The sequence below is a fragment of the Hibiscus syriacus genome, unplaced genomic scaffold, assembly GCF_006381635.1.
Source record: "Hibiscus syriacus cultivar Baekdansim isolate YM2019G1 unplaced genomic scaffold, ASM638163v2 tig00110204_pilon, whole genome shotgun sequence".
Lineage (NCBI taxonomy): Eukaryota > Viridiplantae > Streptophyta > Magnoliopsida > Malvales > Malvaceae > Hibiscus > Hibiscus syriacus.
Window position 1 is genome coordinate 503,710 of NW_024062626.1, and position 12,317 is coordinate 516,026.

General features: G+C 34.4%; 1 pseudogene; it reads right to left on the bottom strand.

Moving 5' to 3' along the window:
- Nucleotides 1–3,777: 3,777 nt before the first annotated feature.
- LOC120219173 lies at nucleotides 3,778–10,142 on the bottom strand (annotated as a pseudogene).
- Nucleotides 10,143–12,317: the final 2,175 nt, after the last annotated feature.

Sequence of the window (12,317 nt, forward strand, 5' to 3'; positions counted from 1 at the left end):
AGCATCTGGGAAACACCTTCTAACAGCGTTGTCAATTGAGTTTACCCTATCGGATATGATTGTCAAATTGCTAATAGGACTATGCAATCCCTAAGATGCCCCATAAACCATGTCCATGAATTAGAGGTTTCAGATTTGACAACCCCGTAAGCTATTGGCAGTATCCCATTGTTAGCATCCATGGCTACTGCTAATAAGTTTACTCCAAGGTATCGACCTTTTAAATGTGCTCCGTCAACTATAATAACTGGGCGCATGCAATTAATAACGAACGAATCTACAAAATCATATACACAAGAAATATAATCATTTAAATGTGAATGCTGTAACTAACAAAAATGAGTCAACAAAATTATATTGATTTACTAATCGCAGCACCAATGGCGATAAACAGCAACTCAAAGCGTCCATCTCTATCTGTTTTGATATAAGTTACCGACCCAAGATTTTTCAGCTTTAAATTATGACAATAAGCCGGCAGTTGGGCAAACGATGCTTCTGGCGACCCCCTCAACAATTCCAAGGCATAACATTTGGCTCTCCAAGCTTGAGAATATGAGATACTAATCTTGAACCGAGCTTCATGTCAGTCATAATTTCATGTCCCCGATATACCATGCCATTCAGAAACATTAACTCAGCCCGAAAACCACCCAACCTTTTTGTTTGCCTGTCTATGGTGAGGAAAAACTTGGGTTCTTGAACATGTATGTTTATCAATAAAAGTCCTAACTTGAAACATTTCACAATCTTTTATCCTCTTTGCAATCATACGCCACGTACAGTTTGTCAATCATACACCTTGTTTCGAAACGATCTTTGTTTGATTGTTAACTTAGTTGATAGCCATCTTCCACATTTCGTATACAAAGCTATCTTCAAGTCTTCCTTTGTATCAAAACAATCATCTTTCTTGATACGAATAATTTTTGTGTAACAATCAACTGCTATCTTTTCTAACTCTTCTTTCGGTATCTGAAGTAATTCTGGCATATTCCAGTTATACTCCCGTGGTATTTTCTTCGGGGACTTTTCTTTAGAGATTTCTTCTCTTCTTTTCTTCTTCAGTGTTATATGAATTACAGAATGGATGTTCAACATGTTCATTTACAGTCGTAACTTCCTCCTCATTATCATCAACAACATCTTCCTCGGCAACGACTGTTCATCATCAAAATTCGGGTATTGACCAATATCAAAATCATTACACGTAGAGTCTGTTTCTTCTTCTGAAAAATCATCAAAATCCGAGTATTGACCAAGATCAAAGTCCGGGTATTGACAAGATCAAATTTCGAATACTGACTAGTACTCACAATTTTTCTGTTGGCTCATCATCGTCTAACTGGTCAATACGAAAACCGGAATTTGGTGCTGAAAGTTGATTGGGATTTGGATTAGGGAAGGTTGTGGGTTTGAGATTGTGTTTGGTATTGGAAATGTGGTGAAACAATATTTGCTTGGTGATGAAATTGTGGTGGAACCATTAAATTTGAGCACCATAACTGGGGTTGAAAAATTTAGTTGATTACTACCGCTAATGACCCAACTTCACTACTTCTAGGTTCAACACAATGTAACATCATCACTTGAACACAATGTAAGCAATGAATCGTTCAATATCTTCATGTCGGTTAACAAATAAACTTTACCATTTCTCTGATAAGATAGCCTAAATCCACTTAAGGGCTCTAAATTCAATTTATTTGCAATACGTAACATTAGAGTTTCATAAGTTAACTTTTTAATGACAGTTTTAGTTGAAGATTCATGGGTAAAGGCATATTGTAAAACACCATGAACATTCTCTCATGACCCTCCAAAACACAAATCTATCCAAACATGATCAACATTAGATGATTTCATTTGTAAATTAATTTACTAAACAAACGAGCTACGAAACTAAAACCTGTTGCCGGATGGGAAAGGATGTCGTTGGATATAGGAACGGATGTCGTCGGAGAGAGTGATAGATAGAGATGGAATGAGTTGCGATTAGGGATTTAGGTTATGAGTTGATGCTGTTGCGTAGTTATATACCCAAAACATTTGTGTTGCGAAACTAAAACCTGTTGCGAATTCAGAAATCGAGTTGCGAATTTGAAATTCAGTATTGCGATAGTCAGAATCGTTGCGATTTACGTATTCGCATTGCGATAGTCAGAATCTCGTTGCGATTTACGTTTCGCATTGCGATTTACGTTCCAAATTCGCGTTGCGATTTACGTATTCGCGTTGCGATTTATGTATTCGCATTGCGAATTAGGAAAATCGCAACGCGAATTTGGAAAATCGCAATGCGATGTCAGTCGCGTTGCGAATCTGGAAACTGATTTGCGATACCGGAGATCGCGTTGCGAATTATCGATCGCATTGCGATTTAGTTGTCATTTTGGCAAATCCAAAAAAAGTTGGTTAAAATCGTATTTATAAGACATTTTTGTCACTGAGTTTATTTCTCATATTAGAAATGGAATTTATATAATAATTAATATATTTATAGTTAATATTGTTATACCCCCTCCAAGTGGTCATTTGAAGAACATGCTTTTCTTAAAGGCAGTTGCTTTAGATGTCACTTGTATTGACCAATGTAGAATAAATAATTTTCTCCTTTCTTGTGGAGAAGGAAAAGAAATAGGAAGATCTATTCACATTTTTATGAGATAATCTATAGGGATTTTTTTTCCAAATTATAAGACTTGAACTAACTTGTATACTTAATTATTTATCTTCTGGTTATTCAAATTATCATAAAGCATCACCTCATCTGTTTCTAAAGTTTTAAACCGTCTCCAAGTTCCAATCTTTGGAAGATATAAGCTTGAGAAGATCAAGATGACCATATGTAATGCTAGTCCAATTCAAAGTGTTTTGAAATGAGCAGACACCGAAGAAAAATGTGAAGTAAAAAAGTCCACAACCTCGACATGCAAGCTTATAATGAGAAAAAAGCACATACAATTTAGTGGCACGTCAAGAAGATGCAGAATGAAGTACATGTAATCTCAAATACATACCGGTAAGTCTTCATTTAGTTTATAGGGAACCTACTAGATAGTGAGATGGTATATGTGACTATTATATAAGAATAGTATGTTGTAAATGTATGTAAACAAACAATGTAATAGTGTGAATGCTGTATCGGAGGTTAGGGCAGAATCTAATGGCATGAATGCAATCCCTTGACAGTGCAAATTTAATTAGGTAAGTCATATGCGTAAGTTAGTTTGATAAATCACACTTATAATTTTGTTCCTTAAATTAAAACATTAGGTCACAGATTATTTGTGATGATTGGTGATTGGAATCATAAGGATTGAACTTAAATCATTATAAATCTAATATTTTTAATTTTATAATCTGATATATGGATCATTAAATCATATGAATTATTTGTAATTGTGCCTCACAAATAAATGTGTAATATAATCCTTCCAAGGTAATAAAGTGGGACAACCATATTATTGTTATAATATAATAAAAGTTAGTGCTAAAATTATTTTATAAAAATTAATGATACATATTAAATTTTTATTTAGTGATTAAAAGTATACTAATATAAAAAGAAAATTATCATTTGTATTAAATGATAATATATTAAAATTATATTAAAGCAAAGAATAACTAAATTTTTATTTACACTTAAAAAAACAAATAATGGAAAAATAAAGAGGAATAGGGTTAAAACAATAATACCCTTTGAATGGGATTCCAAATTTGTGTTGCAGTGACCTCGCGGAGCTGTCCCATAAGGGTTAAAAAAAACGGTGCGTTTGATCAGAGAAAATGTAGCCTTTGGGGAATCAAAACACTGTGACATCCACTTTCAGCATTAAAAGCGGAATTTGGTGCAATCGAGCAAAGAGACATTTTATTCAATTTGAGCTTCAAAAGTAGTGAATCCTTAAGATCGTAGGGAGGTGGGGGTTATTCTACAATAGCCCGTGTTATATATAAAGCTTAAATCTGCATACATAGAGGCAGAATTTACTAGGAATGCATGCCATGTGCTGGCACCATGATTCCGGTTGCTCGGATTTTAAAGCTGCTGCATGGCTCCCGTTCTCAAGGTAAAGACTATTTGCAACCATGGAATCACTAACCAAGCCCACCTCAACATCATCGAAGTTGAGTGCCACTCTCGTCCTCCGACTACAACCATCAAACCCAATGCTGCCATTCATTAATTTAGGGAGTACATCACAAGGATTTCTATACACGAAAAGAGAAGAAAAAATACCCTTCAAGTGATTGTTGATGGCGGTTAGGTCTTTCGACGGGATCTGAAAAGCACGGGTACTCTCTCCGACACAAGCATAATAGCTTCTCGAGCTATGGAGATTAGAGCATCTGTAGATCAAAAAATAAGAAACAGGGTTCAATTTTCTTTTACATATTCATAAAAACTTAAATCTTTGGAAATTAAAGAACCTTGGATGCTCGCAATGGAGACACATTACGTTGTGCTTTGCAGATACTTTCATTGGCGACATATCAGGGAGACTCGGAAAAGAAGTGACTTTAGGTGATCCAGGGCATGGACCTAACTAGTCAATGAAGAGAGAATAAGCAAATTAGACAGTATATCATTATACCCTCTTCACTTGAATAATGCAAAAAAATCGAAAGGTTTACCATCATTACTATTGTTGGTTTCAGGGACCTGGCTCGTCTTCTTATTGTTCTGGCAGGATCAAGTTCTTCAACCAATGTTTTACCGTAGGAATGAATTTTGTATTGTAAAATACGATAATACTAACATGATCCTGCCCAGTTCTCGTTTAGATCATTAAATGGTAAATAAAAAATCATTCAAAAAGCAAGCAGCACAGAAAATAGAGGTGAGACATGATACCCCGTTCTGTTGCGTTGATGACCTGTCAACAAATACACTGCTGTAAACTTCGGGCTTCCATTGTGGTTGCTTCTTATAGTTGCCCACAATTTTTTTAAAAGAAAACTCCAACTGGAAATCTGCAGGCCATCCATTCAGGGAGTAAGGTTAAAAAGTGCAAATAAATTTAACAGCATCTAAAAGATCTCAAAAGAACTAACCTTAACTACTGCATAGAAAAAACAAAGGATGATCTGGTCAATATGATGATTAAAGAACAGAGAAGTCCATTGGCTAAGTATTGTTGAAAAGATCATAGACTTTCTCCCTAATCTCTTGCGACAGTTGTATTTTCAACCATACCATTAATCCTGACAGCAGCCAACTTATTAATCTGGGCAGTGCAGAAGCAAGCAACATGTTAGTGACTCCGCCAAATGATAACAACTGAATCTAAATCCAGTGGTAAAAGTCAGTGCACACTGGCGATTTCCCACTAAAGCACTTGTATCAAAGGATAATTAAATTAAAATGAGTATTAATGCCTACTTTTGAGACAGTATAAGCAACCATAAGGAACACCACAGTTATGCAGAATTTAAGCAAATAGATGGAACTTGAAAGCCTAATTATCTATTATTTTGATACCTTGCTAAAAATATATTTATTCCTGTTTCGGCACATGTTTCTCCTCCACCACCTGGGTTTGGGCGTGTTGGACTACAAAACAAGTACCCGAAAATAAAATGAGGCAAGCAATTGCAAATAGTAAGGTTTTCTACTTCCCTCTAAACTTGCACCAAACAACATAACTGGCAAACGCAGATTGCAAAGGAACCTTTCGAAGGTTGCTGAATCCTAATAGACGATCCTTCACTGGTGATGTAAACGAATTCCGTTCAACCAATACACTTCTGTAGTCTGTGCATAATCTTCGGAGACCTGACATCCACATTTTGACCTGAAAAAAACAACAAAACATGACTATGTAAATTAAGTTGAGAACAAAATCAAATTTAACACTTACAAGAAAGAATAACCGTAATCAAATCCTATTAACACAATTGACAACAGTAGGCAAGAAAATTGGCATACCAGTTGAAAAGTTCTCCATATCTGAATATAACAAGTGGTAAAACTAAAAGCTACAATGATTCATACCTAAGATTGAGCTATCGAAATTATTTGGCGATGTTTCTTGCTTCAAAGAAGGCATTGTTGTAATACCTCCAGAAAAGTTTATTTGCATTGCATTGCATCCAAAGATGGAATTGGTTCTGCTAATAAGCCAAGACGATTTATTTCAGCAGAGAGCAGGCCTGGCAACTATCAAGTATTGTACAATGAGGAGCCTTTATCCCCACCATGCTCTCCAAAAGCCTCTCCCCAGTGAATTTAGATGCCGCCTCAGTCTCTTGGTAGAGATCCTCATGTCTAATGAAATTCTCTATCACCTTGCTTAGATCAAAGGGTGTAACACCAGTTCTATCTAGAACTGTAGGAAACAACATGGTGGCAGTCTTATGTGTTGCTAGCACTAGTTCAGCAACAAGCAAACATACATCTGTGAAATCTCTCACTAGTTAACAACAAGGTCAAATTAGGTGCATGTAATTTGGGCCTCTGCTGTACATATAGCTTCCAGAAACCCTATAGTATAACTTAAGTGCTTCAAGTCTCGTTGTTCCATCCATATATTTCCATCAGGTTTGCACTTTGAAGGCTTCCGATTACACTAAGTTCATGATTACTGGGAAATATGCCTCCAATATATATGAGCCCTCCGTATCACATCATTGGTAAAATCCTTATTACAGGCTGATAAAAAACGTATCCTTATTACAGGCTGATAAAAAACGTTGCAACTCTGCTGAGGGTCTTGAAGGAAGTGAAAAACAAAGTACGAAGCCATTTGGCAGTTGTCATTGCTGCTGATAGGCGTAGCTGCCATCTTTCCATTAGTTGACCCAAGAACAGCATTGCACAAGATGCACAATAACTATGAGGAGACAGTGGGCTTGAGATTGTCTTTGATGGTGAAGCTATTGAATCAAATTTTCTCTACTCAAAACAAATAAAAATGTTAGATAAAGTGACTGCTCCACAGGGAATAAAAAACTAACAAAGGAGATATGAAAACGCACCTTGATGCCATTGATATTCTCATCCCCTCCTGACAAGCACCCAAAACCAAGTAAACTACCTTGGTCGTTAATGAACAGCCTCTCGTCCAGATCACTACGAATTGCATCATCATAATCCTTTTCCAAAATACTCAAATTGGATGAAAAAGATTGTTCCTCCAGTAAACCTTCAAAATAGATCAAGCCATCTGCAGCAAAGACGACCAAATAATTCAAAGCATAAGCAAATGAAAGCATGTTGCCTGAATTACATCCATTACTTTTGTAACAAACCTGTATTAATATTTTCCAGTGTTTCAGTTTTGCGATCAGATGCTGAACATGGCTTTTTTTCAATATATCTTCTATTAGCTTATTGGACATCTTCATTGTTGTCCTAAAATCATCTTCTGAAGCATCATAAATGTTGCAAAGTGATGCAAGCAAGTCGACACCTTTGTCACCTTCTTAACTAAAAGATCAAATGACAAAGAAATCACAATAGTAAATGACAACCTATCCCGCCATAAAAGAAAATAGAAACAAGTAAAAGGATAAGTGCTAAACACCAGTGAAGAATAAAAAATGCGTTCTCTTTATCAATAAAAAGGATAGATCTAAACATTTACTGCCACAAAAGAGCAGATAATTACCAAAGCGTGTAGAGTCAATGATCTTGAAGTTTCTGAAGTGAATAGGAACATGTATAATCAGAATAGCCTGTAAGAAATCACAACATAATAAAGGAAACATTAACCTCCATAATTGCTAAGTGCTATAGTAAATGTAGTTGTCAAAATTTGCCTGCTGTCTGTTCAGTAATAAAAGTTAGATTGATCCTATCTATACCTAGGAACATGGACACAGAAATGCAATACAAGTACAACGCGATAGATGCAGTGACACGAATTTCTAAGAAGGTAGGACATGATACGATAGGATATGGCAATAAAATCATTTTTACACAATATTATACGATAGAAATGTAAAATTGATATTTTTCAATTAAATATTAAAATGCAAATAGCTTTTCAGTTTTTTTTAAAAAAATTATTTAAAAACTTGAATCATAAAAAAAACCGCTAGAACCAATTTGCTTCTTATTACCTCCACGTGACTAGCAGTGTCTTCACCATGTTTTGACCATGTCATTTCTTTAAAATGTGTCTGGCATGCATTTCAACGTGTCGGACATGTGTCCAACACTTGGACAATCCACTAACAGAAGCTTCCGTGCTACATTCAGAACAACACATTCCATTAAAGAAAAGAAGGCATGCTATTCCATAGGAAAAGCAGGTCGACCTTCCTACAATCAACTATTAAGAAAGCCACAGAAATGAGTAACTAACCAGTATAGAAACAAAACCATTTGCACAATGCACACGGAGCGCCAAAAACAGTAACCACCCAAATCGTTGGCACTGAGAAGTAATCAGGAGCACCAGTAGTATTTTCCTGAATATTTGCATCACTAGACAAGAAGAGTTCCCAAAATGCACGCTTGTATGACCTTTGTACCAATTAATAGCATGATGCACACATTAATTACTTTACAAATAAAAGCACGCAGATGAGGACACAGTTGCTCACATAAAAATAACATCATACACACTATACAAATTCCATGCATGTACTACTGAAATATAAAATCAATCTGTCTAAATGAGAATGTCATTCATATTAGTATCTTAAATTTCAACCCATTATTTATCTGACGAAATTGCACCCAAACCATGCCATAAATAAGCTGCATGACCAGTGACTCATAATTAGGTCATATGTTGGTGGTATGAGTGTCTGCATGTATTGGATAATTTTAAGTTGCAAACATCTTCGATATGTCCATCTTGTATAGTGCACTCTCCAGCTGTGGGGGAAAAAACACTCAATGAAAACACCTAACTGTGGGGAAAAACACTCAATAAAAACACCTAACTATGTGCCTGCCCTTGTCAATTACAGACAAGGATCAAAGCAATATAAGGAAGCACACTATGGAATCTACACGCTTACAAAACTAAACTTATGGATGAAATACATTTAAAAAGTAAGGCATCAACTTTAGCACATCATTGTTATAATAAGAAAAAGAGAAGCATTAGAGCCATCACAAAGCTATACACCTAAGCATACTCTAATCTAGCTCTAATCTAGAACAGGATATAAAAGAAATCCACAATCTTCACCGTACATGTTTATCAAAACAGGAGCAGCTTTTGCCATAAATTGCGGCAACTCTCTAAAGAAATCCACAATACTGCAAGACAGAAAGGTCGGTACCGTTAAAAACAGGCATTGATCACAAAAGTACTCATAACTCATAAGTATACAAAACTAATAGCATCATACTTTAGCTTTGTAGCTCTCAGTATCTAGCAGAATGTAAACCCATTTACATCATACTCTTGTTCTGCATTTCCTCCACTCTTTTCACTTAGCCGCTTATAAGACAAACGAAAACCAAAACCTCTCTGCTTGTTCAAGCTAAATCCAGAAATAAACGCAAGTAAGCTTATTTCATCTGAAATAAATTGCCTTTAGTAATTTCATTATAAAATAAAGTTCAAAAGTATCTACCGTCATCCCAACTGCGGAAACATTAGATGAAAAAAATGTTTGGTTTGTTTGAATAGCTTCATAGCTTCTGAGCAAGTTTTCTCATCCGAAGATAGCCCATTCTACAAATCATGGAAGTTTATCATTAACACTACACATCACTGCCAAAAGTGGAGCATGTTTGAACTCATATTACTACCTTGCACAAATAGTGAATCTAGCTTCAATAGCATTTCCATCCATGTTGTTGGTAGTTGAAACTGAAGGCTTAACGTCTCCCATATTTCTTTGAAATAACCCTAGCAGCTGATTTCAAAATTAACAATTTTTGATAACTAAAGATTCCGATTCCTCGAAAGTGTTATCAATAAACTAACCAAAAAAAGAATATAAGAAACTTTTAGCTGTTATAACAAAAAAAAAGTAAAATTCGGAAGAAAAAAGCAAGTTTATTTATGCTTCTGAAAATGTCGAAGTACCATTCAAGAATGAAATGAAACTTACAAATTTTGCGCTTGAAATTCATTAGGATCAAGGATCTACGGATCCAGTGAAGAAGAAAATCCGAGTTCAAAACACTGCACCTTTTAACGGATCGAGAACAAGAAAAAAACAGAGAGAAAACAAAAAAAAAAGGTTTTTTAATATAATTTGGTTAAGAACAGTCGAATAACCCTGAAATTCTACCCGTTTTCCCCTTAGATGTAATTTATTTTTCTAATTTTGGGCCTCTTTAATGGAAACCCTAATCAAGGGAGGTCTTTTTCTCTTTAGCGCGGGAAAATTAACCAACATTACATCAAGATAACATGCACATGGGAATGACATGCATGACTAGCCAATTATAATTTGGCACGTCATGATGTCGGGTTGGACTTTGCCGCCAAAATTGTTCAACGCCTGGCGTGACGAAGATTCCCGCTTTTGCGAAGGGTTGGATTTTCGCCGTTACTGCAATGTTAACGGAGACCTCTTGGGCTCGGTTCGGGCGGAGCCGTTTGTGGGATCATATCGCTGGGTCATGGCAATTGGGTTCGTTAATTTAAATAGTAAACTACACTATTTCTCACTGAATTTTACTCTCTCCTATTTTATTCACTGTACTTTTAATTTTTCCAATTTACTCACTGAACTTTCAAATTGCTCTTGTTTTTGTCACTAAAATTATTTATTATTATTGTCTATGATGTGCCATTTTTTATTATTAAATATAAAAAATAATTCAAATAAAAATAAAATAATATTTCACTTCCCCACCATCTGACAACACCACCACCCTTCTCGTCACCGTCGACTACTATCAGCCTTCAGAACTAGCAATCGTTGATCTCAAAATGTCCAAAAACCCATGAATCTCGATTGAAACATTTTGGTTCCTTTACTTTCGATCTCCTATTCGTAGACTTTGAAACATATTCGACAAAATAGAGGTCGGATTCGGACTCAAGTGGTCGAGGAAAAGTAGTCCATTAATTCTGAGACCAAGTGACTACCATCTACGACAGTCAACGGCAGTCGACGTTTCGATTTTCTCAATTTTTATCAGATTCATAGCATATTCTGATAAAATGAATGTTGAATTTGGACTCGGGGGCTCAAGACAAAGCAAATGATGAAATCTGGGATCGAATGACCACCACCTACGGTGGTCAACAGTGACGTCCAACGCCAACTAACAGTGGACAACCACCATCTTCTTTTATTTTATATTTTAAATTATACTTATATTAAATAATAATAATGATAAATTCCACATCATACCAAAGTAACAATAAAATAATTCATAGGGACTAAAATATGAGCAATTCAAAAGTTTAGTAAGTAAATTGAAAAATTTGAAAATTCAGTGAATGAAACATGAGAAAGAATAAAGTTCAGTGAGGAATAATGTAGTTTACCCTCATTAAAAAGATAATGAATTGATTTAAACGAAAAGATATTTGATTCGATTTTGATTATTTTTTAAATTTGTTAGTATTTTATTCTTGTTTGTTAAAAAATTAAATCAACATTTGTTTAAAATTAAATATATTTTTCGTAGATATTATATTAAGCGAATTCCTATACGTGAACATTGAATCAACGCAATTATAAAATGTGTTAATATATTGACATATAATTAAAATTTATTCACGAGAAATAATTATCAGATTAAAATATATTAAAAATAAACATATTTTATATTTTCATATATAAAATAATTTAATGACTATTCAATAATAATAATAATTAAATCTAAATATTAACAGTTATATTATATAAAAATATAAATAATAAATAAAATAAAACATGTTTAAACTACTCAACTTTTAGCATGTTTTATTTTAGTCATCTACTTATAAAAAAATTAGTTTTATTGCTTAACTTTCAAACTATGTTCGTTTAGGTTACTCGCGTTTAATTTGTAATGTTAGAGTCAAAATGTTACATTTTAAAAAGTTTATTTTTAAAATTATTCTAAAACAATAACACCATCATCAATCTTTACTGTCATTAGATCGTCATCGATTGTCGTTTCCTTTTTCTTGATCTCCTCATTATTTGAAATTTGAAGGAAATTATACGATGACAGTGAATCAAAGAGAGATGAATTTAGATTCGATGGGAAAGTTATAAGAATTTTGCATAAATTTAGAAGGAAAAAAAAAAAATTAACAACATTAACATATTAATAGTCAATTGAACTGACAAATAAGATTTGAAAGTTCAATTATAAAATTAAAAAATATATAATTGAGTAACCAGACAGAACACACTCTAAATTAGGTTACTAGACATATAATTTACCTTAATAATTA